This window comes from Prionailurus viverrinus, chromosome X (genome assembly GCF_022837055.1).
Source record: "Prionailurus viverrinus isolate Anna chromosome X, UM_Priviv_1.0, whole genome shotgun sequence".
In the NCBI taxonomy this organism is placed as follows: domain Eukaryota; kingdom Metazoa; phylum Chordata; class Mammalia; order Carnivora; family Felidae; genus Prionailurus; species Prionailurus viverrinus.
Genome location: NC_062579.1, coordinates 39,752,179 through 39,780,036, shown reverse-complemented (window position 1 = coordinate 39,780,036; position 27,858 = coordinate 39,752,179). Strand labels below are relative to the sequence as shown.

The window sequence follows — 27,858 nt, the reverse complement described above, 5'->3', positions numbered from 1 at the left end:
ACTTCAGAAAGTTATGTACTTTATATGTGGTCATTGGTGAGAAGCACTTCACAAATCCAAAGCAGGAAATTTATTTATAGTAGTTGTTATTGTGATTTTTGTTCACTGTAGTTGACATTGCCTTTCTATTCTTCATTCTCTCATATCCCCTCTTACAACCATGCTGGAAAACACCCACTTTACTCCCAATTTCATAAACATTTCTTGCTCTTTCTGGCTTATACTTTTATTTACTCTGAATGTACCCTATCTCCCTCCCCACCCCCACCCCCAAACACACGCAGAACTCATCTGCCACTGCCTTTCTCAGTTTCAAAGTCTAGATTAAATTAGGAAAGTATTTCCAGAGTCATTCAATGCACATGTTTTTGCCTTTATACAGCACTCTTCACAGACAGCAGTGTGTCATAATTGCTTTTGTAGGCAAAAGTCTCTAATTGGCTTATGAGGCAAGCACACTATTAGCCTTTGAGTTTCCTAAGGCCAGCCAAAACAAGGCACAGAGTAGTCTAGCTAGACCCCCAAAATCAGGAATTCTTGATTCGGTTTCTCCAGGATAAAGGCCAAGTAGCTCCCCCTGCTGTTCCAGAGTCCACTCGGCTTCTGCACTGCGGGTAGGCCATAAGAGGAACCCATCTAGGAATGAGAACCAGTCATCTGACAATCTGTATTGTGAGTCCTTCAGCATTTTGAACAGTAAACATTTTTGGTTACTGAAACCCCTGACAATAGTAATTCATAATTCCTGGATTATATGTGTTCTGGTGTGCACGTGCACACATGCATGTGTGTAAGTTTAAATGCCACAAATCTGGGGCACCTGGGTGACTCAGTTGTTAAGCATCTGACTTCAGCTCAGGTCATGGTGTCACAGTTGGTGAGTTCAAGTCCTGCATCGGGTGAGCACGAGCCCGCTTCTGGTGAGCTCCAGCCCAGCTTCGGGCAAAAAAACACAAGCCCCAGGTGAGCCAGCTTCCCTCCCTCCCTCTCTTTTTTTCTCCCTTCCTCTCTCTCTCTCAAAATAAAATAAAATAATAAAATAAAATAATAAAAGCCACAAATCTTATATTGGGTGGCTTCCTGCATGTTTTTCAAGTTTTCAAAACCTGAACTAACCAGAGCATATTCAGCTCGATCCTGGGCTGATGTAAGAGAGCTTTCATTGTGTGGGAATGTATGGAGATTATTTTTTAATAAAAGCCTAGTGTTCCCCTTGGATGAATTCCTTAATCTCACAGTGAAATATTGCATGTGTCACTTTTGATTTATTGTCTCTTTAAACTTTGTGCATGTATTAGTTTCATTAAAGATAGTCTGCTTATCTTTTTCATGTCCACCTCCTTAAAGGTGAAGAAGGGCTCAGTCGAGCCTCTGGTGCCGCCTATAGAGTCCCCTTCCTCTCTGCCGAGCCATGTCAGCTGCTGCCCTTCCACTTTTTCTATGGAGTTTATGAAAACATATTAAATCTAATAACTTTGGTTACAGTGTCCGGGCAGCAGCTATGGTGAATAACTTATCTTACTGACAAATGAGCTTCTTGAAGATCGACCCTTACCTTGGGCACTGGGAAAGAAAAACAGGATAATCCAAAAGACTCCTGTACGTGCAGTCACAGGAACCTAGAGCCATCTGGTTGGGACAAAAATAAATCAGCGATGAAGGCTGCATGAACCTCCAGGGACTTGGGCAACCGACTCGACATTACTCGCACTGAAGAGCAGAGGAGACTGGCAGCAGAGACCGTGGAAACAACTCTAATTAACACACATGGAGCAAAGGACTTTTAGAAGAAAATGCCTTGTATTGCCTGAGGCTGAAAACCAGACAGTAACTTGAAAGTCTCCCAGCTTGATAAAGGCAAATCAAAGCATGTACTGATTAGAGGATAAGCTCTTTTCTGGTATGGAAACACAACAAAACAGAAAATAGAAATGTCATTTAATTGGCATTTAACAAACCAGAGGGCTCCGCTGAGCAAAAATTATTCAGCTGCCTTGTGTTAAGATGCTCCTCTCTGAGAATTCTGTGTGGAGTTACGTTTTTACATATGCTTAGGGTTCTAGATTTAGCAAATCACAGTTATGCAATATTTGGGACACAGTTATGCTAAAAATTGTTTGTTTATCTGAAATTCAAATTTCACAGGGTATCCTATATTTTATCTGGCAACCCTACTGTGAAAATAAACGAAAACCACCCAAATGAGAACAAAAACAGGCGATTTATTCAGAGCTTGCTGTAGCAAGAGAGTCAGCTGTCATCAGTTATGTTTGGTAGAGATTCAAAGGCAGGCAGGGGAATGGGAAAGTTTTATAGTTAAAAAAAAAAAAGGAAAGACTTTAGGTATGCCCTGTGGAAATAAATGAAGACAGACCAAATGAGAAAAGCAAAGGCTATTCATTCCGAGCTTGTGCTGGCAAAGGTGTCAGACACTGTCACTTGCTTTTTGGCAGAGACTCAAAGGCAGACAGGGAAAGCTTTATAGTAAAGAAAGGAAAGGCTTCAGGTGTGCCCTGATTGGAGGCCACTGGCATGGGGAGGCAGGCTAACTAGAAGCGGGGCATCCTGGGTGATTGGTTAGGGGAGCATATTTAGCCTTCTCCCATTGGTGCTAATTTGGAAGCAGGGACAAAAATGAAGGTGGCTTGGGGTGCCTGGGTGGCTCAGTCGGTTAAGTATCTGACTTCAGCTCAGGTCATAATCTCATGGTTCATGGGTTCAAGCCCCACGTTGGGCTCTGTGCTGACAGCTCAGAGCCTGGAGCCTGTTTCAGATTCTGTGTCTCCCTCTCTCTCTTTCCCTGCCCCCCCCCCCCCCCCCCCGCTCATGCTCTGTCTCTCTCTCAAAAATAAATAAATATTTTAAAAAATGAAGGAGGCTTGCCAGTTATTAATCAAGTCCTGGCCATTTGGGGCTGGTTGTTACAGAAGTTATTGTTTAGTTTCCTGGATTGTCACTAGAGATACCAACCTGACTTCTTGCAAATCTGATTTATAGCAGACTGGCTTCCTGGGTTATTTATTGTTGATAAGGGGCTGGTTTCCTTCGCAGGTTGCTACAGATTGTGGGGCAAAGTTCTATTTGTATATGTGTCTGGTCATTGTCCATTTGCATATTAAGTCTCTCAGGTCTGATTGGAGGCTGTTGGCAGGAAAAGCTGGAGGTGGGCTAATAAGAAGCAGGGTATCTTGTTAAAGTTTATTTATTTGTTTATTTTGAGAGAGAGAGAGTGCATGAGCAAGGAAGAGCAGAGAGAGAAAGAGAGAGAGAATCCCAAGCAGGCTCTGCACTGTCGGCATGGAGCCAGACACGGGGCTCGAACTCACAAACCATCAGATCACGACCTGAGCTGAAATCAAGAGTCAGACACTCAACCTACTGAGCCACCCAGGCACCCCAAGAAGCAGGTCATCTTATGTGATTGGCTTGTGAAGCAGATTGGGCTTTCTCTGGTGAGTGCTGACTTGAAAGCTGGAGTCAAAAACAGGGAAGCTGGCAGTCGTTGATGAAATCCTGATGGTTTGGGACCAATTGCAGCAGAGGTTGTAGTTTGACCTGCCTAACAGGTTGCAACAGAGATGGTCATTTGGCAAAGGACCTGCATAGACATTTCTCTAAAGAAGATACACAAATGACCAATAAGCACATGAAGAGGTGCCCAACATCCTTAGTAATCAGGGGAAATGCAAATAAAAACCACAACGAGATACCACTTCATATCCACTAGGATGGCAGTAATTTAAAACACAGATAATAACAAGTGTCAACAAAAGAGGTAGAGAAATGGGAACCCTCATAAATTGCTGGTGGGAATGTAAAATGGTGCAGCTGCAGTAGAAAACAGTTTAGCAGAGCAGTTCCTCAAAAATTTGAACACAGAACTGCCATTTGACCCAGCATCCCACTCTCTGGTATATACCCAAGACAAATGAAAACATATGTCTGCATAAAAGACTTGTACATGAATGTTCACAGCAGCATTATTCACAGTCACCAAAAATGGAAATAGACTAAACGTCCATCAGCCAACGAATGGATAAACAACATGTGGTATATCAATGCAATGAAATATTATTCAGCCATAATGAAGTACTAATATATGGTACAACATGGTTGAACCTTGAAAACGTTATGCAAAGTGAAGGAAGCCAGACACAAAAGGCTACATAGTGTACAATCCTGTTTATATGAAATGGTCAAAAGAAGCAAATCCATAGAGACAGAAAATATGTTAGTGGTTACCAGGGCCTGGGAGGAGGTGGGAATAGGGAATGACTGCTAATGGGTACACAGTTTCTTTGGGAAATGATGAAAATGTTCTAGAATCAGTTAGTAGTGATGGTTGTACAACTCTGTGAATATACTAAAAAACACTGAATTGTACAGTTTTTAAAATGCTATGATTCTAAATTTAGGAGTTATGTTTTCTTCTTTCCCTTCTACTTTTATTCTCTCTATGCACTCAGAAAATATAAATTGTCATAGCCTCTTGTTAGTTTTAATCACATGAGGTAGACCTAGAAGTTCCTAAACTCTCTTCCTTTAGTTCTCTCTGTTTCACCATCTATAAATATTTAGCCTGTGTTTGATTTCTCTCAAGCAGAGCCTTCCAAAAGTGTCTGGTCCACCGATCTCCAATTAGCTGGTTGACTTTAAGATGGTAAGAGCTTCATGTTTTACCTTTCTCACTGCCGCAAAAGTCTACTGATAATATATGTTCTAACCAGCCATCCCCAACCCCAGAAACACATTCAAATAACCTGTGAAATATGTTTTGAATGTTGATGCCTGAAGCCCAGACCCAGCTGGATTGGTATAAGGTGGGCTTGAAAATTGATATTTTAAAAAGTTCTCTAGAAAATTCCAGTGGTCAGAGTTGATGAAAACTGAAATAAAAAATAATTATTTGTAAATTTTAGATTTACTAATTATATTTCTATCAAGCAATATAGTTATAAAGTTCTAAAAGTCTGGTGATACTTTCTAAGACTTTTAAAAACACAGTTTTTTGTTCTGCCCTTATCCATCCTTCATTCTCATTCCCCAGAGGCAACCACATTCAACCCTTTTAACTATTTCCTTAAATTATTTACCTCTATTTATCGGTGGTGTTATTATACTGATATTTCTTATTTTATTATTTTTTAATTTTTTAAATGTTTATTTATTTTTGACAGACAGACAGAGCATGAGTGGGGGAGGGGCAGACAGAGATAGAGACAGAATCTGAAGCAGGCTCCAGGGTCTGAGCGGTCAGCACAGAGCCCAACGTGGGACTTGAACTCATGAGCCGTGACATCATGACCTGAGCTGATGTCAGATGCTCAACTGACTGAGCCACCCAGGCATCCCCAACTGTTGTTTTTAGTGGTTATTTATTTTTGAGAGAGATAGTACAAGCAGGGGAGGGGTAGAGAGAGAGGGAGACAGAGGATCCAAAGCAGGCTCCATGCCGACAGCAGTGAGCCCCACATGGAGCTCGAACCCACAAACCGGGAGATCATGACCTGGGCTGAAGTCGGACGCTCAACCAACTGAGCCACCCAGGTGCTCCCACACCCAACTGGTTTTTCACAAAGATGTGAAAAGAATCGAATGGATCCAATGGAGGAAGGATAGCCTTTTCAACAAATGGTGCTGGAGCAGTTGGATAGCCATAAGCAAAAAAAAAAAAAAAAAAAAGAACCTTGACCTAAACCTCAAACTTTGTACAATTAACTGAAAATGGGTCATGGAGTTAATGTAAAATGTGAAACTGGCTTTAGAAACAAAACATAGGGAAAAAAATCTTTAGGATCTAGGACTCAGTAAAGAGTTCTTAGGCTTGACACCAAGAGCACAATCCTTAAAAGGAAAAGTGGATGAACTGGACTTTATCAAAATTAAAGACATTTGTTCCATTGACCCTGTCAAAAAGATGCAAAGACAAGTTACAAACTGGGGGAAAATATTTGCCAGCCCCGTATCTGACAAAGGCCTTATATCTAGGATATACAAAAAAACTCTAAGAGCACAACAATAAAAAAGCAAATAATCCAACTAGAGACTGGGCAAAAGACAGGAACATACATTTCACCAAGAAGGAGACATGGATGGCAAATAAGTATCTGAAAAGATGGTCAACATGACTGGCCATTACAGAAATGTAAATTAAGACCACGATGTGATATCACTAAGCACCTATTAGTTGAAATAAATAAATAGTGATAAATACCAAATACTGGTGAGGACACAGAGAAGTGGAATCTCCATACATTGCTGGTGTGAATGTAGGATGGTTTAGCCAGTCTGAAGAAGGGTTCATGGTAAAGTGAATACAAAGATGTAACATGAGGATGTTCTTCGGTGGTAATGGACCAGTTCTGGAGCTTGATTGTGGCAGTGGCATAAAACTACACACACACACACACACACACACACACACACACACACAAATGCAGTTTTTTTAATGGTAAACACTGAATGAGGTATATAGTCTAATTAACAGTAATGCATCAGTGTCAGTTTCCTAGTGTTGATATTATACTACAGCTATGTAAGATGTCACCACTGGGAGAAGATGGGTGAGGATGAAATTGTACTATTTTTGCAATATCCTGCAAGTCTATAATTATTTCAAAACAAAAAAAATTAAGAAATATATCCCCCAAAAGAAGTCTGTCCCTTCTGACCATTAGGCTGGGCCTCCTGTGACCTAAGCTGGCCAATCCACATCAACCTCCCTCTTAGGCATAGTATTTGGATAAAAAGAAGTCACGTTACACAAATCAGCCAACCAGAGTCCTCTTGGAGAACTTTTTTTGTCTACCAAGGAAGATAACATGGGGGAACCCTGATAATGTTATTTGAATCCCTAGATCCAGCTGTGCCTCAAAGCATAGAACCTGCATTTCCCAATTGTGCAAGCCAATAATTCCTCTAAAAACATTGATGTATGATAGGGAGAATCCAAAAGGACAGTAGTCATAATAATTACTAACTATAGTTTTTACCTTGTTTCTATTTCCTTCTATATAAGTCACTCTGAGTCTTTGAAAACATAGGATAAAAACTGAGCTACATCCATTGAAGGGCTTAGATGGAAATAATAATGGTGCAGTTAACATCAATGTAATGTTTGGGTATACAAATTTTCTGTGAATGCCTGAAATTATACCATAAAATAATCTACCTTCTTTGTGCAGATAAATGGTCCCTTTGCCAATCAAATTCATTTCTGTTTAAGCTGAATGCAATAAGCATATAACATGAGGAGGCAGATATGGAAGATCATAGTCAGAAGTTAAGTCTACTTTCCTATGTGTCAAGGAAGAGAATTTTAGAGAAATATAAACCAGATCTGAATAAAGTAAAAAGTGTCCAACTAGAGAAAAGTATCCATATGGAAAACTGTTATCTCGTGGCAACAAGGCAGCCTCAGTTGCCTAGGTGACTCCCACAGGAAGATGTTAGCCATGTGGCTTTCTTTATAACCTGGCAGGATAGGCTATTATCTCCAGGGTCTGGCATCAGGAGCTCCAGATAAATGGGCCCTTGTTTGCCATCTTCCAGGACATGGCAACATAAGTTCAATTGAGACAAGCCATAACCTAGAAGTACACTCACTAAACCCTTCTCATAAGGGAGCTGGCTCATCTTCAGATGTGCATACAGGATGGATGTAACACCCAGGAGCTATGGGAACAAATGACAGAGGGCAGTCCAGGTCAGTAGTTAGGTGAGTTGAGTGAGGTGGCAGAGGAAGATCCAGTTTAAGTGCCAAAAATTCTGGCTAGCTCTCAGCATATGGTGGCAGAGTATCAAAGAGCAGGCTACATATAAATGGTGATTCTTGGAAGCCTAAGCAAGTTGTCAGTCAGCCTCAGGTGCATCTTACAACAGGGGGCAAAACTGTAGGCACTGGACTGGCTATGGAAGCCAAAACTTGATTCCATGGGTAGTCAGTGGGGAAAGGTATTAGGACATACAGGAAAGAGATAAGCACAGAGCTCTAATCCGGGATCATCCAGGGTAGGGTATACATCATTGTGGCAAATACCCAAGCTGAAGAAATAAGACAAAAGCCCAGTTCTGTGAAATGGGCTATAAAGACCAAGAAATCAATTTAGAAGTAAGCAGAGCCCAATGTTGAGCTCCCAGAATGTTAAAACAGAGCTCCTGAAATTTTCACTGAGAACAGACATCATTTGTAGAGAATAAGGCAAGATTTAGCCTCTAGGTGGAAATTGAGGGGCCCGTTTAGGAAAAAAAAAAGGGATAATAGTGACTGGGAACCCAGCTGGAAATGTCACTGCTACCATTGTGAAACTTCCCTCAGTTCTATGTATGCCACTATTAGAGCTGGATTTTGTTTTTAGCAAAGGGTTATCCCATTCCTTATAAGAAAATTTTCTAGGGGCGCCTGGGTGGCTCAGTCGGTTGAGCATCCAACTTCAGCTCAGGTCATGATCTCACAGTTCATGGGTTCGAGGCCCACGTTGGGCTCTGTGCTGACAGCTTGGAGCCTGGAGCCTGCTTTGGATTGTGTGTTTCCCTCTGTCTCTGCCCTTCTCCTGCTCATTCTCTCTCTCTCTCCCTCTCTCTCTCTCTCTTTCAAAAATAAACATTTAAAAAAAGAAATTTTTCCATTAGTATATATGTCATAATTTAAATATTTATCAGCCATTTATACCTTAGTATGAATTTGCTTACATTTTTCCTTCTGGAGAGCAGGTTTTGATAAAAACTGGAAGAAATTATAGCAGTCTTACTGAGAGGCTAAGAGCCAGCCACTGTGCTATGCACTAGGGATATAAAGATGAGGCAAAGCACATGTGCTTCATCTCTGAATAATTTTATAATCTTCTATACTAAATGTGAGAAGGAAGCCACTAAAGGGAAAAATAGGTGCAAGAGGAAAGTTGGGTTGATTATAAACAAATATTTTCTTATTTTCCAGTGTTTCCAAATAGGACTCATTTTTCCATGGAAATCCCACAAGTGATCCTTGCCATCTTTCCACAGCCCTTAGCCCAACATCCTAATTCTTCAAATAGCATCAGGGCTTCTTGGTCCCTGCTTAAAATCAGGAGGAGAGATGCTGGAAGATCATTTTGTTCCATACACCTTGATTCATTGACAAGGAAATCCCAGCCCAAAGAGATAAAGCAACTGGAAGAAATCATAAAGAGTTCAAGACAGAAGTTCATGGATTCCCCAAAGCCTTGCATCAAAACCCTTTCAACTGCATCATAGCATCTCTTAACAATAGGTCAGGAAAACTACAAATAGCAGAGAAACCCCACATCACTTGTTTTACAATGTCCACTACATAAACTTCAAACCCCTGGGCCTGGCTTTCAAAGCCTTCCACTCTCTTTGGTCTACATAACTGCGCTACTTGATCTTCCATGACTCATCTACTTCAATTATTTGACTCTTATATCACCTGTGCTTTCCTATTTCCATCCCCTCGTTCATGCCATCCTCTCCACCAGATGCCCTACTACTGACATCTCCATATAAAGAATTCCTACCAGTTCTTCAGTGCTGTCCCATTCGCAAAGTCATCTACAATCTCACCCACCAGAAAAGATCACTAACTATTTTTGTGTTTGTGCCATTCCAATGGCTCTTACCACATACTACTGTAACTGCCTTATCTGTCCGAATGAAAGACAGGGACTCTGATGTATATCTGGAACCCTTCCAGAATTCCCAGCACAGTAAATTCTGGGCATGATAAATAAACAAATAAATGAATAGAATAGAATAGAATAGAATAGAATAGAATAGAATAGAATAGAATAGAATAGAATAGAACAGAACTAACTTGAATTCATGTCGTTGACCAAAAGGTGGAGACCAAATCACAGCAATGCTGTTCCAAAGCCTCGCCTTGCTGGGGCAGACTAGATAGGCCAGAGAAGGAAAAACTAGAAGGAGACTGCCGAGGGACCAATTAAGGACCTGTGATTATTATGGAGTGAGGAAATAAAAGTAGAGATCCAGATGGTAGAACTGGACCTGGGCAGGAAACAGCAAACTGGAAACACATTGCAAGCCAAGACATGGGGCCTGGAGGAGATGAAGAATAAAGCTTTAATATGGGAGACTAAACATGGAGGTATCCTAGACACAAACAAGCACACAGTGATTGCCAAACTGTTTTCTCCTTCTTTTTTTCAGTTTTATGGTTTTATTAACACAAATAGAATATGCACATAAGCTGTCTATTCATTTTCTTTGCTGTACAGCCTAGCATTGGGCTCGGTGACTCTGATGGCCAACTGGGCTGCTCTTTCCACAATGGCTTTGCCTCTTCTTGAAGGAGACATTGTGAGCAGTCTCAGCACAGTAAGATTTGTTGCGTATCAGCAGCACTTCAAGCTCCTTGACATTGTGGACTAGAAACTTCCAGAAGCCACTGGACAACATAGTCTTTGTTTTCTTGTTGGTCCCATAACCAATATTGGGCATCAAGATCTGGCCCTTGAATCTTCTGTGCACCCTATTGTCAATGCCTCTGGTTTCTGCCAGTTGCACATAATTTTCACATATTGGTCTGACTGGTGCTGAATGAAATTCTTGGTCCTCTTTTTTTTTTTTTAAACGTTTATTTATTTTTGAGACAGAGAGAGACAGAGCATGAACAGGCGAGGGGCAGAGAGAGAGGAAGACACAGAATCCGAAACAGGCTCCAGGCTCTGAGCTGTCAGCACAGAGCCTGATGCGGGGCTCGAACTCAGGAACCATGAGATCATGACCTGAGCCGAAGTCGGACGCTTAACTGACCAAGCCACCCAGGCGCCCCTCTTGGTCCTCTTTTTAATGCTCTTGGGCTTCACAAGGGTTCTAAGGGTGGCCATGATGCTGAGTAGGAGATAGCTGCCACCTCCACAGGCAGCATGGAGGAAGAGACTAATTTTCTCTTTTTTTTAAATGCATTTATTTATTTTGAGAGGGGTGGTAGGAGCAGAGAGAGAGGGAGAGAGATAATCCCAAGCAGGCTCCACACTGCCAGCACAGAGCCCAACTCAGGGCTTGAACTCACGAACTGTGAGATCATAACCTGAGCCGAAACCAAGAGTCAGACGTTTAACCAACTGAGCCAACTAGGCACCCCTGCTTTTCTCCTTCTTGATGAAAGTTGTGAGCTTAGTTACTAATCATTCTTTTTTTTTTTTAATTTGTTGGAAGGTTCTGTAAGTCTCTGAAGCACAGAAATGCAGGCTGTGTCCCCGGGAACCCTGCCCTGTACCTCCTCTCTGCCCCACCCATGCTCTGTGGAGACATCTCAGGGCCACCAGGGTTGTCAAGGGGCATCCTGGGCAGGGTTCTGGAGCTCCAGCTAACCTCCCTTCAAACACTGAATTTCAATTTATCTTGTATTTTGGGTTTGCCTTAAGATATATCTTGAAAAAAAGAATTTACTGTTTTAAAGGTGTTTTATATGACCCAGTAATTCCATCCCTTTCATTCAAGAGAAATGAAAATAGATGTCCACACAAAAGTCCATGCACAAATGTGCATAGCAGCCTATTAATAATAGCCAAAAGGTAGACGTAAGCCAAATGTCCATCAACTGATGAATGAATGGATAAACAAAATGTGGTTTACCAGTGAAATGGAATATTATTCATCCTTAAAAAGGAATGAAGTCCTGATACATGCTAAAAAGCCGGTGAATCTTGAAAGCATTATGCTACATGAGAGAAACCAGTCACAAAAATCACATATTGTATGATTTCACTTAAATGAAATGTCCAGAATAGGCAAATCCATAGAAACAGAAAATAGATTAGTGGCTGCCTGGGGTGGTGAGGAATAAGGGCTGACTTTTAATGGGCATGAGGTTTCTTTTAGGGGGGTCAAAACTGTTCTAACATTAGACTGTGGTAGCGGCTGCTTGACCTTGTAAAGACATTTAAAAACCACTTTTACATTTTTTTAATGTTTTATTTATTTTTGAGGGAGAGAGAGCATGAGCAGGGGAGGGGCAGAGAGAGAGAGGGAGACACAGAATCTGAAGCAGGTTCCAGGCTCTGAATTGTCAGCACAGAGCCTGACATGGGGCTCAAACTAATGGATCATGAGATCATGACCTGAGCCGAAGTCAAACACTTAACCAACTGAGCCACCCAGGCACCCCTAAAAACCACTTTTAAAAGGCTAACTGTGTGGTCTATGCATTACATCTCAATAAAGCTCTTTTTTATTTTCAAATTTAAAATTTTAGAATCTTTCACTATAAGGCAATGGTTCTCAACAGACAGCAATATCCTGTCCCCCGGGGGATATTCAATATCTAGAGACATTTTTGACTGTCACAACGAGGGAGGTGTTACTGGCATCTAGTGGGTAGAGGTCGGGGAAGCTACTAAACACCCTACAAGGCACAGTACAGGCCCCACAACAAAGAAAAATCTTGCCCAAGATGTCAACAGAGCCTTGGCTGAGACACCCTGATCAAGGGTAAGTGCTTTATTTTTTTTTCAACGTTTATTTATTTTTGGGACAGAGAGAGACAGAGCATGAACGGGGGAGGGGCAGAGAGAGAGGGAGACACAGAATCGGAAACAGGCTCCAGGCTCTGAGCCATCAGCCCAGAGCCTGACGCGGGGCTCGAACTCACAGACCGCGAGATCGTGACCTGGCTGAAGTCGGACACTTAACCAACTGCGCCACCCAGGCGCCCCAAGGGTAAGTGCTTTAAAATAGAAATGAGGGGCACCTGGGTGGCTCAGTTGGTTGAGCGTCTGACTCTTGATTTTGGCTCAGGTCATGATCCCAGGGTCATGAGATTGAACCCTGTGTTGGGCTCTGTGCTAAGCATGGAGTCTGCCTGGGACTCACTCTCTCTCTCTCTCTCTCTCTCCCCCCCCCCTCTTTCTCTCTCTCAATAAATAAATGAAATGAAATGAAATGAAATAAAAATGACTGTTCTTGAAAAAAAAAAGACTGTTCTAATACTTTCATCGAGGTTTGTTGTTGTTTTTTTATGGTATTTGCTACCCACCCTCACCCCCATATACCCATGGGACTCAGGAGTTGCTTCACATCTTTTGGAACTGGTCTCTCAGGGCTAAAGTGGCCGCTAGGATGCATGAATTCGTGTTTATAGCAGTGATCAGCTCCTCCCTCTCACAATGGTTAGAAACCACTTCAGGATTATAGTCAGAGCTCTTGAAAATATTTATGCAGCAATTTTTAATGATAGTTATGGTTCTACAAAATGGACAGGGGCTATCTTAACATTGTAAATAAAGTACCTAATTTAGAAGGTGAAGAAACATCCATATTTTATAGTCTAGAAAATTTAAATCCATGCTTTAAAAAGAGACCTTACATGAAATGCATACACGACCCAGCAAGTTTATTTATCAAAATATATTTATACAAAAGATGCATTATAAAGTTAGGGGATCTGGTGAGGCTAGGCAAGTATTCACAGTAACTACATGAGGGCAAGTGCCTATGGAAAAATTTTGTGACAGGCAAGCTAAAGTTAACTGAGTAAAGCCCTGTATGGAGCCAGCTCTCTCTATGGGCGTACCTTGTTTTATTGTTCTTCCTTTTATTGTGCTTCGCAGACACATACAACTTTGCGGGGCTGGAAACACTTGTTTTCAGGAGTCAGAGCCTCCCTTGCCTGCTTTGTTGGTTTCCCTCAGGGACATGTCTCTTTTGCTAGGAGACTTATTCTTTTCACCTTACCTCTATCACACCTCTAACAAAACCAATTCTCTGAAAAAGGTTCTGACAAGATCTTCACCTGGATGGTTGATAATGCCTAAATTTTACTTTTCCCAAGGGTGTGTGTATTGTAAAAGTTGTCAGAGCCTTCAGCGGAAGGAAGGAATGAAAGTGTAAAATTGGAAACTTAAGACTTGCTAGATGGGGCTATGCAATTAACACATCAAAGCAACAACATGGATAAATCTAAAAGTAATTATGCTGAGTGAGTGAAGCCAGATGAGAAAAAATATATACAGTATGATTCCATTTATATAAAATTCTAGGAAATACACACAGAAAGCAGACAGTGGTTGCCTAGAAATGGGATGGTTGGTGGAAAGGGTGGGTGGGAGGCAGGGATTCCCAAGGGGCAGCAGAAAACTGTTGGGGGTGATGCATATGTTCACTGTCTGGATCATGGGGATGGTTTTGCAGGTGTATGCATATGCCAAAACTCATAAAATCACCTAGACTTTAAATATGTGCAATTTATTGAATGTCAATTATAACACAGGTGGTTACAAAATTTAAGATTACAATATATTTTTTAAGAGCACTGTGCAATTTCCAAAGGGAAGTCAAACTTGCAACTTACAGGAATGGTAAAGCAAGATTATGTCCTAAAAATACATTGTTCTAAACTTTTACATAACTGAAAAAACAACATTTAATCTGTATTTACATAGCAAGAGTGAACTCTAGTAGACATTGCTGTGGCTTAATAAAACTGAAGTAAACCTTGAGTTGAGGCTTGGGATAATTTCCCCTTTTGCTGGTTCAGTGGGTTCACATTACTCTCTTCTGAACCCCAAATCTGTTCCCAAGCTCCTGCACCTCCAGTCTACTCAGTACCGTGCCCCCAGATCCCCAGTAATCAAGGCATTACAAGAGGCTCATGAAGAGCTGAAGTGGGTAACTGAACAGTAACCACAGTATCCAAGGCATACCTAGAAGGCCATCTCTCACTTGCATCACCTGGATAACAGCCCAGGTGTCTTACTTAAAACTGAGCTTCAGAGGTGCCTGGGTGGCTCAGTCGGTTGAGCATCCAACTTCGGCTCAGGTCATGATCTTGCAATCGTGGTGGTTCCAGCCCCTCATCAGGGTCTGTGCTGACAGCTCAAAGCCTGGAGCCTGCTTCGGATTCTGTGTTTCCCTCTCTCTCTGTCTCTCTCTGCCCCTCCCCTGCTCAGGCTCTGTCTCTCTCTCTCTCTCTCTCTCTCTCTCTCAAGAAATAAACATTTTGAATAAATAGATAAACAAATAAATAAATAAATAAATAAATAAATAAATAAAATTGACCTTCAGATATATTCCATAAATTTTATCCAGGAGGTTGAGAAATAGCAGAAAAACGAACAGTGGTCTCAGATGGTGACACTACTGAAGCCACTGAGGATCTGGCAAATATATAGTTCTCAACTCTGCTTCAAAGAGTTCCATGGGAAGATGGAGAATTTGAGGGGCCCCACTCCCAGCTTGGGTCTGTATATTTGCATGGGGCTCAGCCAGACATCAGAGTTGGAGCACTGGGGCCCAGGCACAGGGTCTCAAGGGCAGCTCCACCGAGATGAGGTCAGGTGGGATGGTGCCTTTCCCTCTGCATCTGGACATGAATATCTATAAATGGCATGTTGGTCTGGGGTCCCTCCGTCTAAAGACAGAAACCCTCATCCCCAAGCAACTCATGAAGTGGAACAAGACCTATAACACTGCAAAGGCTGATGTCCTAGTGCCGCTGTTGCTAACAAATGCCACTGAAACGCACATCACCTGATCCATATTCACAACAGTATGGGATGTGGGTATGGGCTGCAAACAGCAGCAACTAAAGTCAGAAATCCATTCCGTTTTGTTGCCACTTCTGGTGTTGAGAAAAGCGAGACTTCTGGGCATCCAGCAGAGTGAGCTTTTTGCCTGCAGAGTTTGTGAGACCTCCAGAAGCCAGCGCCAAATTGCCGCTCCCCTTGCAAAAACCCCAAGCTCAATGAAACCAGAAGCTGGTTCATTGAAAGAATTAACAAAATTGATAAACCACTAGCCACTTTGATCAAAAAGAAACAGGAAGGGGCGCCTGGGTGGTGCAGTCGGTTAAGCATCCGACTTCAGCCAGGTCACGATCTCGCGGTCTGTGAGTTCGAGCCCCGCGTCGGGCTCTGGGCTGATGGCTCAGAGCCTGGAGCCTGTTTCCGATTCTGTGTCTCCCTCTCTCTCTGCCCCTCCCCCGTTCATGCTCTGTCTCTCTCTGTCCCAAAAATAAATAAACGTTGAAAAAATAAAATAAAATAAAATAAAATAAAATAAAATAAAATAAAATAAAATAAAAAGAAACAGGAAAGGACCCAAATAAGCAAAATCAAGAATGAAAGAGGACAGATCACAACCAACACAGCAGAAATAAAAACAATAATAATATTACAAGCAATTATATGCCAATAAAATGGGCAATCTGGAAGAAATGGACAAATTCCTACAAACATATCCACTACCAAAACTGAAACAGGAAGAAATAGAAAAATGAACAGACCCATAACCAGTAAGGAAATCAAACTAGTAATCAAAAATCTGCCAAAAAACAAGAGTCCAGGGCCAGATGGCTTTCCAAAGGAATTCTACCAAACATTTAAGGAAGAGTTAACACCTATTCTCTTGAAGCTGTTCCAAAAAACAGAAACAGAAGGAAAATTCCAAACTCTTTCTATGAGGCCAGCATTACCTTGATTCCAAAACCAGACAGAGACACCACTAAAAAGGAGAACTATAGACAATTTTCCTGATGAACATGGATGCAAAAATCCTCAACAAGATATTAGCCAACCGGCTCCAACAATACATTAAAAAAATTACTCACCACGACCAAGTGGGATTTACACCTGGGATGCAGGGCTGGTTCAATATCTGCAAAACAATTAATGTGATTCATCACATCAGTAAAAGAAAGGACAAGAACCATATGATCCTCTCAATAGATGCAGAGAAAGCATTTGACAAAATACAGCATCCTTTCTTGATAAAAACCCTCAAGAAAGTAGGGAGAGAAGGAGCATACCTCGAGATCATAAAAGCCATATATGAACGACCCAATGCTAACATCATCCTCAATGGGGAAAAACTGAGAGCTTTCCCCCTAAGGTCAGGAACAAGACAGGGATGTCCACTCTTGCCACTGTTATTCAACATAGTATTAGAAGTCTTAGCCTCTGCAATCAGACAACACAAAGAAATAAAAGGCATCCAAATCAGCCAGGAGGAGGTCAAACTTTCACTCTTTGCAGATGACATGATACTCTATATGGAAAACCCAAAAGATTTCACCAAAAACCTGCTAGAACTGATTCATGAATTCAGCAAAGTTGCAGGATATAAAATCAATGCACAGAAATCGGTTGCATTCCTATACACCAACAATGAAGCGACAGAAAGAGAAATCAAGGAATCGATCCCATTTCCAGTTGCACACAAAAAAAAAATAAATAAAATAAAATACCTAGGAATAAATCTAACCAGGGGCGCCTGGGTGGCTCAGTTGGCTGGGCAACCGACTTCAGCTCAGGTCATGTTCTCACAGTTCATGAGTTCGAGCCCTGCGTCAGGCTGTGTGCTGACAGCTCAGATCCTGGAGCCTACTTCAGATTCTGTGTCTCCCCTCTCTCTACCCCTCCCCTGTTCATGCTCTGTGTCTCTCTGTCTCTCAGTAATAAATAAACGTTAAAATTTTTTTTTAAATCTAACCAAAGAGGTGAAAAATCTATATACTGAAAACTATAGAATGCTTATGAAAGAAATTGAAGAAGACACACAAAAAAATGGAAAAAAGATTCCATGCTCCTGGATAGGAAGAACAAATATTATTAAAATGTCGATACTACCCAAAGCAATCTACATATTCAATGCAATCCCTATGAAAATAACACCGGCATTTTTCACAGAGCTAGAACAAATAATCCTAAAATTTGTATGGAACCCCGAATAGCCAAAGTGATCTTGAAAAAGAAAACCAAAGCAGGAGGCATCACAATCCCACACTTTAAGCTATACTACAAAGCTGTAATAATCAAGACAGTATGGTACTGGCACAAGAACAGACACTCAGATCAATGGAACAGAATAGAGAACCCAGAAATGGACCCACACACGTATAGCCAACTAATCTTTGACAAAGCAGGACAGAATATCCAATGGAATAAAGACAGTCTCTTCAACAAGTGGTTCTGAGAAAACTGGACAGCGACATGCAGAAGAATGAACTTGGACCACTTTCTTACACCATACACAAAAATAAACTCAAAATGGATGAAAGACCTCAATGTAAGACAGGAAGCCATCAAAATCCTCGAGGAGAAAACAGAAAAAAAACCTCTTTGATCTTGCCCACAGCAACTTCTTACTCAACTCGTCTCTGGAGGCAAGGGAAACAAAAGCAAAAATGAACTATTGGGACCTCATCAAAATAAAAAGCTTCTGCACAGCAAAGGAAACAATCAGCAAAACTAAAAGGCAACCAACAGAATGTGAGAAGATATTTGCAAATGACATATCAGATAAAGGGTTAGTATCCAAAATCTACAAAGAACTTATCAACCTCAACACCCAAAAAACAAAGAATCCAGGGAAGAAATGGGCAAAAGACATGAATAGACACTTCTCCAAAGAAGACGTCCAGAAGGCCAACCGACACATGAAAAAAGGCTCAACATCACTTATCATCAGGGAAATACAAATCAAAACCACAATGAGATACCACCTTACACCTGTCAGAATGGCTAACATTAACAACTCAGGCAACAACAGATGTTGGCAAGGATGCGGAGAAAGAGGATCTCTTTTGCATTGTTGATGGCAATGCAAGCTGGCGCAGCTACTCTGGAAAACAATATGGAGGTTCCTCAAAAAACTAAAAATAGAAATACCCTACGACCCAGCAATGGCACTACTAGGCATTTATCCAAGGGATACAGGTATGCTGTTTCGAAGGGACACATGCACCCCAATGTTTATAGCAGCACTATCAACAATAGCCAAAGTATGGAAAGAGCCCAAATGTCCATCGATGGATGAATGGATAAAGAAGATGTGGTATATATATATATACAACAGAGTATTACTCGGCAATCAAAAAGAATGAAATCTTGCCATTTGCAACTACGTGGATGGCACTGGAGGGTAACATGCTAACTGAAATTAGTCAGAGAAAGACAAAAAAAATCATTTGACTTCACTCATATGAGGACTTTAAGAGACAAAACAGATGAACATAAGGGAAGGGAAACAAAAATAATATGAAAACAGGGAGGGGGGCAAAACAGAAGAGACTCATAAATATGGAGAACAAACTGAGGGTTACTGGAGGGGTTGTGGGAGGGGGTATGGGATAAATGGGTAAGGGGCACTAAGGAATCTATTCCTGAAATCATTGCTGCACTATATGCTAATTTGGATGTAAATTTTTAAAAATAAAAAATTAAATTTAAAAAAAAACAAGCCACCAGCTGATGATGCCTGAAATTCCTTCACAAAGGAAGAAGGTGGTTTTATGGTTTCATTCCACAACCGGCTCTTGATGCCATGTGGCACTGATGTTTCTCCACTCCCCAGCTGTTTAGCTGAATCCTGGGCATGAGGGCTTCCTAAGATCAGGGTCAGGCCATGGGGAGATGATGGAGGAAACAATGAGTATTTGGAGGCCTCTTATCTGTCCTCCTTTGGGGACCATCTTTCCTCTCTTATCAGATTTCCTCTCCCTTTTCACTATTCCTGCTCAGTTTCCAGTGCCCTACTCACTCCCTCTTGTCTTTCCTTCTAGAACCTCCCCATTACCCTCGTCCCATCCAGAATGCCCTGTTCTGTGTCCCATACCCTCAGGGCCAATTCAGCAAGCTGACCACAGTCAACTAGAGAATAAATATGGCACCATATTTCTTCTTCAGTTATGATCTTTAGGGAGACAGGTTTTAATCCAAAGAGTAATCTTTGAGTAATCCAAGAGTATCATTGGAGATAGAAGAGAGAGAGGTTTTTGAACAGCTGGGGCCTTTTTAGGGCCTTTTTAGGGCCTTTGTGTTATTCTCTACATGCTATCCCCACCCTACCCCATCAGAAAGGCAAGGTTCTAGACCTGTCTCTGCAAATGAACCAGTAATGTGATTTGCAGCAGAACTCATCAGAGTTGGAATCCCATGGTCACTTCGGTAAAGGCATATTTTAACACTCAGGTTATGCTGCAGAGCAGGCAGTTGATGCTGGGCAAACATTTCATGTAATGTGACCCTTGAGAGGCATTACATGAATGGGGCTTAGAACTTGGACTCCATCACTAGACTGCCAAGATTCCAATCCATTTATTAGCTGTGAAACTTTGAGCAAGTTACCTCACCTTTCTTGCCTCAGTTTTTCTTTCTGTAAAATGAGAAAATAATGACACATGCCTGATAGTGTTGCGGTGATGATAAAATGAATTAGGTAATGTAATGGAGCCCAGGTGCTTATTAAGAGCTGATCCTTACTATTAAGGAAGGACAGTTGCTTCAGGACATGGAGAAGTTTGAGCCTTGGCCCCATCATCTGCTAGCAGTGTGACCTGGAAGCAAGTCACATGTCCTCTGTGTGCCTCAGGTCCCTAATGTGTAAAACAGAGGTAATAATGTCCCCTACCTCTTCAAAGGATGTTGTGAGGATTAAGAGCATTCCTGAGAAGCAGTTAGCACAATCCTGCACTGAATACCTGAATAACAGGGAAATTGTTAATGGTGAATTAGCTAGGCTCATGTTATCTGGTACACCCAATATCTCTCCTTGGGGAAGTTACTACGGTCCCACTTGACTGGTTATTTATTTTGAGATGTTGCATGGGAACTCATTTCAGGGACTGGCTCAAAAGCACCAACCAGTTCTGTCCTCCCAAAGCCCTGGTTGTGGAAATGATCAAATGGTGACTTACAGAATGCTTGCCTGGGATGGTTTATCCCTCCTGGAGGGACTAAAACATGACAGATATATCTTTTCCTCCCCACCACTGTACTGTACCAAGTAGGTGTCTGGCATGTTGCAGGTGGATCTAGCCTTTCAGGATGTCGCCGAGAGACCAGCAATGCCTTCCTCTGTGGCGGCCTATTCTGCTATTTGTCCTGTCCCATGCTCTAACCTGCACAAATGCTCTTTTCTTCTGGGTGCTAGCACCTCACCTCCTTTAAATGTTTTGAGGCTTTGGTAAGAAGCAATTGGAACCAGAAGTTCCTGTTTTACTGCAGGCTCCATAACAGCAGCCCAGCCCCAGCCTGAGGATTCAACAGAGTCCCTGAATGCATCCAGGAACAGATTTCACGCAGGTGTCTTCTCATTGCCTTAAAAAGACTCGTTTTCTCAGAAACTGGATATCTATGAAGGTTAGGACACAATCTAATGCCCAGTTCAAATATTCAGGAGTAAGGCTGAATTTTTAACTTCCTCAACTGAACTTAACATAAAGCTGCAAAGTCTGGTTCCCTGTGCTGTCCCATGCATCCTCCTTCAAAGTGAAATATGTCATCTCTGAAACTCCCTTTAACTTTATGACTGTCATTCAGCAACCATGATGTCTTAAGTTAAATCAACTCACACTTCATAATATTCTTCATGAATCCCATTGCAACTGCTGTGAAACAGAACGCTTTATATTGAAGGAGAAAGCTTCAACTTGGACATTAACGGGGTCATATAAAAAAAAAAAAACCAGGGGTGCCTGGGTGGCTCAGTCGGTTGAGTGTCCAACTTCAGCTCAGGTCATGATCTCACAGTTCATGGGTTTGAGCCGTATATCATTGGGCTCTGTGCTGACAGCTCAGAGCCTGGAGCCTGCTTTGGATTCTGTGTCTCCCTCTCTCTCTGCCCCTCCCCTGCTCGTACTGTCTCTGTCTCTCAAAAAAATGCATAAATGTTAAAAAGAAACCAAATGTTTATTATAGGACGAAGCGATCAATCCTCACTTATGCATTGTGTACTTATTGTGTACCCAGGTCAGCATTACACTGCACCAAGAGAGATGTAACAAAAAAGGGGGATGTCAACCCTTCTTCCTGCTTTAAGAGAGCCCATACTCTAGCTGGGATGAAAATATGAAGGAGTTTAATTTTAGGAAGCATAAGAAGAGCAGGTTGTTCCATTCACACTCCCAAGTGCCAAGATGCTCAGAGCGAGACAGAGGACTAGAGGGAGATAATCCACAGTCCAGTTTACAGGGCTGGCTGCGAGCCCCTCGTTTGGGGTGAGTCAGGCATGAGGCAAGAGTCAGCAATGAATTACCGGAGAGAGAAGCACAAATGACCAATATTGGGAATGGAGGTGATGTCACCACTGATTTGACACATATTAGGAGGATAATTAAGGAAACATTGTTAACAACTTTACACCAATAAATCTGACAACTGACATGAAATGGACAAATTCATCAAAAGAAAAATTACCCAAGCTTAGTCAAGAAGAAATAGATAATTAGATGGCCTCACTGGTGAATTCTACCAAATACTTAAGGGGAAAATACCAATTCTACACAAATTCCTCCATAACACTAAAAAGGAAAAAATCCTTCCCAACTCATTCTATGAGGCCAGCTTTATACCCTGATACAAAAATCTGACAAAGTATGCTAACTTAATTTTAAATAAATAAATTTTTTTTAAATCAGACAAATACATTCAAAAAGAGTGGGCACCTGGGCAGTTCAGTCAGTTAAGCATCCAACTCTTGATTTCAGCTCAGGCCATGATCTCACGGTTTCTGAGTTTGAGCCCCACATCACGCTCTGGGTTGACAGTGCAGAGCCTGCTTGGGATTCTCTCTCTCTCTCTCTCTCTCTCTCTCTCTCTCTCTCTCTCTCTGCCCTTGCTCCCCCCCACTTCAAAATAAATAAATAAACTTTTTTTAAAAAAGACATTTGAAAAGAAAATTACAGACCAATGTTTTGTAATCATAGACACAAAATTTTAAACAAAATTTTAGCACACCAAATAAAACAATATATTGGGGTGCCTGGGTGGATCAGTTAAGCATCTGACTTCAGCTCAGGTCATGATCTCAAGTCCCACATGGTGTGGAACCTGCTTGGAATTCTCTCTCTCTCTCTCTCTCTCTCTCTCTCTGCCCCTTCATGTACTCACTCTTTCTCCCAAAATAAACTTTAAAATAATACAATATCTTAAAAGGATAATACATCATGAGAGCTAGGGTCTATTCCAGGAATGTAGGGCTGGTTTAACATTTGAAAACCAATGTTATTTCACCATGTTAACAAATGAAAAGGAAAAAAATGATATGATCATTTCAATAGAGTCAGAAAAAAGCATTTTAAAAACGTCAACACTGATTTCTAACAAAAACTCTCAGCAAACAAGGAACAGAATAAAAATTCCTCAACCTGATAATAGACATCTATGGAAAATCACAGCTAACACCATACTTAATGGTGAAAGACTGAATGCTTTCTCCATGACATCAGAAACAAGACAGGGATTTCTACTCTTACCACTTCTATTAAATACTGCACTGGAGAGGCTCCTGCGTGGCTCAGTCAGTTAAGCATCCAACTTCGGCTCAGGCCATGATCTCAGTTTGTGAGTGCAAGCCCTGCATCTGGTTCTGTGTTGACAGCTCAGAGCCTGGAGCCTGCTTCGGATTCTGTGTCTCCCTCTCTCTCTCTGCCGCTCCCCCGTGCACACTCTGTCTGTCTCTCTGTCTCTCCGAAACAAAATAAGTATTAAAAAAATACAGCACTGGAGGTTCTAGCCTGCAAATCTGAAAATGAAATTAAGAAAACAATTCCACTTACAATAGCATCAAAAATATGAAATATTGACATACTGACATACTGACAAAAGGTATGTAACACTTGCACACAGAAAACTACAAAACACTGCTGAGAAAAATTAAAGACATAAATAAACAGACATGTATACTTTGTTTATAGATCAGAAGACTCAATATTGATAAGATATCAATTCTACCCAGAATGGTCTATACATTCAACACAATCCAGTCAAAATCCCAGCAGGATGTGTTAACTTTTGGCTTTTGGGTTTGCTGGTTTTGTCTCATCTTGTTTTTTTATAGAAACTGACAAGCAAAATCTAAAATTCATCTGGAAGTGCTAAGGACTGAAAATAGCCAAAAGAGCTTTGAAAAAGAACTAAGTTGTAGGGCTAACACCACCTGATTTTTTTTAAGTTTATTTATTTATTTTGAGAGAGAGAGAGAGAGAGAGAGAGAGAGAGAGAGAGAGAGAGAGGTGGGGGGCAGAAACAGAGGGAGAGAGAGAATCCCAAGCAGGCTCCTGAATGTCAGTGCAGAGCCCCATGCAGGGCTTGATCTTATGACCATGAGATCATGGCATGAATCAAAATAAAGAGTTGGATGCTTTAGGGACACCTGGATGGCTCAGTCAGTTGAGCATCCAACTTTGGCTCAAGTCATCTTGTGGTTCATGAGTTTGAGCCCTACATCGGGCCCGCTGCAGTCAGCCTGTCAGCACAGAACCCACTTCCAATCCTCTGTCTCCCTCTCCCTGCCACTCCTCCACTTGTGCTCTCCCAAAAATAAATAAATATAAGAAGTAGCGGGTGCCTGGGTGGCTCAGTCGGTTGGGCATCCAACTTCGGCTCAGGTCATGATCTCAAGGCTCGTAAGTTGGAGCCCCACATGGCTCTGTGCTGACAGCTCAGAGCCTGGAGCCTGCTTCAGATTCTATATCTCCCTCTCTCTCTGCCCCATCTCTGCTCGTGCGTGCTCTCTCTCTCTCTCTCTCTTAAAAATAAACACTAAAAAAATTTTTAAGAGTTGGATGCTTTAACCGACGGAGCCAACCACACCCCCATCACCCGATTTTTTAATTGAAGTATAGGTGACATACAATGTTATATTAGTTTCAGGTGTACCACATAGTGAATCAATAATTCTATACATTACACAAGGCTCACCATGATAAGTGTATCTACCATGTGTCACCACGCAAAGTTATTACAATATTGTTGACTACATTCCCTATGCTGTACTTTTTATCCCCTGGCTTATTCATTTTATAACTGGAAGTATGTACCTCTTAGTCCCTCAGAATTCATATATTGAAACCCTAATCCCAATGTGATGGTATTTGGAGGTAGTAGGCCTGTGGGAGGTAAACAGATAACGAGGGTGGAGCCCTCATGAGTGGGATCAGTGCTCTTATAAAAGAGGCCAAACACCTAGCTCACACTCTTTCTGCCATGTGAGGGTACAAGGAGAAGTCGGCAGTCTACGACCCAGAAGACAGTTCTCACAAGAATCTGACCATGCTGGCACTCTACTCTGGGACTTCCAGCTTCTGGAACTCTGAGAAATATTGTTGCTTAAGCTACCCAGTCTATGATCACTTGTTATAGCAGCCGGAGGTGACCAAGACACTTACTCCAAAGTTTCCACCTGGCCTGGCGGGCCAAGACTTCGTTGGGCTCTCCATTGTGGTTCTACCTCTGCCTCTGCCCAGCTCCATTTCTGTCCCCTTCCTTTCACAGGTGTTGGTCCTTAATAAATATCTTACCACCAACTGTCTCCAGAGAATGCACCATGGGACACCTGCCTTCATTCTATACTTTTTGAAAACTACTTTAACAGAGATTTCACAGGCAGTATAGGAACGTTACAAGCAAGAGCCCCTGGATAGGACAAATAATCAGCTCTGTAATAAGAGCTGTGTGAGGTCAATTGATATCTTTACTGTTATCTCAAGCAAAACTTATTTTCTTGGTTCCTTTCCTTGGGAACATGGGGAGGCATGTGTAGAGGGAAAACTACTCGGAAGAATGTAAAGGAAAGAGAACACCTCAGTAACATTGTAAAATACCTTGTGCTCCTTCTGGGTCTTCCCTTCTCCCTTTTGGCACCCACCCCCGTGCACCCTCCACCTCCTCCTCCATTAACCATGTGACCTTTCACTGTGACCTGGGCCCCCAGCAAACCTCCAGGATCTTGTCCCCCATAAAACTCCCCTGCCTACCAAAAGTGACCCACTCTTCATTACCCGTGGGTCACGTCCCATTAGACACGTGCAAAGTAAGTGACTCATTAATCCAATAAACCAGGCTATTAAAAGCTGCTCATAGCAATATAAACAGTCCCATTCTTATGCATTCTCCAGAAGAATATAATGTGGGGACTCTAGAGCCAGTAGGGCAGACAGTCATAAATAAAGGCAATTACACAAATAATGGCTTTTCAGCAGTCACTTTGATACAGAGAAATCAGAGTGGGATTCTAAGAAACAGCAAACATGTATATTCACAATGGTTCATGACAAGCACCACACTGAGGTTATGGCCCTCAGCGGCTAGAGTGACCTGGGCTACTCCAGGGGCTGGAATGGTGAGGGAACCTGAGTGGAGAGTAAGTCTGCTCCAGCCCCCTTCTTACCAAGTTCTTCGAGTTCTGACTCTTGAATCCCAAGGCACTTTCTGATAAGTAACTGACTTAAATAGACTGTATTTCCAGTCTGCCCTTGTCCTAGAAAAACCGGCTTCAGGTAAACGACAGGATCCTGATTAAAACAAATAGGAAGCATTCAGAAATCTTGACAGAAAGGAAAGTTGAATATTGAACCCTGGGCAGATGGAGCCCTTCCTCTGTGTCATGACCCATATTAACACAGCCAGAGAAAGTTATCAGGAAGAATACTTTCTCCATGGGTTATCAGTTTGATCAAGAGTTAGGTTCATTTGTGTGTGCTTGCGCTCAGTTTTAGGGTTTGCTTTTTCCTCCCATACTTTCACGTTTACTTTTAGTTTTTGACTACGTAGCTTCCCCCATTTTACTATGCATCACAAGAGGAAATGTTGGAAATATAATGTTGTGAGCACAAGTGTTTCCTGATGCATTTAGATGAAGATTTATGCTGCATTTTAAAATTAGATTGCAGTACGGTTTCCACATAATCCTGGCTCTGGGTCCTTAACGTATTTCTGGAATTAACAGCCAGAAGAAAACGCACATGGGAAAATATTTGATCGCAAAAGCACCACCTGCTGGGAGACTGGGCTTGTAAGGAGCCCTGTTCTGTGGTCCTGGGGTCAGGGGCCATTCACCATGCAGGATTTCTGCTTAATAAAGTGACTTCTGTGAAATGTCCCTAAATCCCAAACCCGAAGATTCAAATTTTAGCAATGGAGAGAATGAATGAATGGTTGCACTGCAAGAATAAAGGCGAGGAGACAGGGGCATCTGCTGGGCTTGCGACTTGAGTTTAGGATGAAAGGGGCACACACGAGGTGTCAGCCCCCAACGCCGGTGCACTAAAAAGGCAGAACATGCCTACGAGCAGCGATCTGTGAATTTTACTACAGGAGTACCATCTTCAACCCCTCTGACAAGTTAACACTGAGGCACGGAGACCGAATCCAAACCTGTTCACATCACGAAAGCCTCACCGCCACATCCCGGAACTCTAGCCAAGCAACCACTGCGCCTGCGCCAAACCAGCGGCCAATAGGAGCTCGGCGCGCGATCGGGGACAGGGCTCACGCCCCTTCTGCGCACAGGAAAAGCCTGAGATTGGTGAGAGCTTGCGTTTACCAATCAGATCCCAAAACAAGCCTTGAGGCCCACTCCCTTCTCCCCGATCCAATCGCTTGGCCCTGCCCCCGCAAGCCACTGATTTAAAGTCAAAGAACCAAAATGGGTGGAGCTGAAGAAGAAGCTGTGACTGAAACCCGGGAAAGGTGGAGTTCTCAGTCCTATAGCGGGTGCTTACCTGGGACTTGGATGGGAACCGGAAGGATGGGCAGGGGCTGCGGACGGTGAAGGTAGTGCCACTCCTGCCTCCATCGGGGGCTTGGGCAGAAACCCCTTGCACGGGGGTGGTAGCAGCCCTTATGGCCTCCGCAGCCCACACAATGGTTTGTTCCAAAATAGACGCCCCCTACCCAGTGGTACCTCCCAGAGCCGACTGTTCCATCTCTACCTCCTGATAAGGGTATATCTTGCTTGGGAGGACGGTCCCATTTTGTATTATTTATCCTTATTTCCTGTAAGCCCCCTAGTGGCATGACCAAGGAGGTATCTATGGAAATACCCTGTAAACCATTTCTCTTCCTCTTCCCACTCCCCAGTGGACCCTTCCATCCCCCGTCTCCTCCACCTTCAACACAT

The 27,858-nt window shown here is 42.2% G+C and overlaps 1 long non-coding RNA gene and 1 pseudogene across 3 annotated transcripts in view; both read right to left on the bottom strand.

Moving 5' to 3' along the window:
• Positions 1-27,642, bottom strand: part of LOC125157747 (uncharacterized) — a 172,220-nt gene extending 144,578 nt beyond the window's left edge. Inside the window, exons 1-2 of one of the 3 annotated variants that reach the window (XR_007149050.1) lie at positions 27,461-27,642; positions 16,568-16,614 (exon numbers count right to left, since the gene is read on the bottom strand). This is a non-coding gene — a long non-coding RNA (uncharacterized LOC125157747). Of the gene's footprint in view, positions 1-16,567; positions 16,615-27,113; positions 27,151-27,460 lie in introns of those variants that run through there. The other 2 variants (XR_007149055.1, XR_007149054.1) reach the window with 2 other exon arrangements.
• Positions 10,212-10,847, bottom strand: LOC125157746 (60S ribosomal protein L32-like; annotated as a pseudogene).
• Positions 27,643-27,858: the final 216 nt, after the last annotated feature.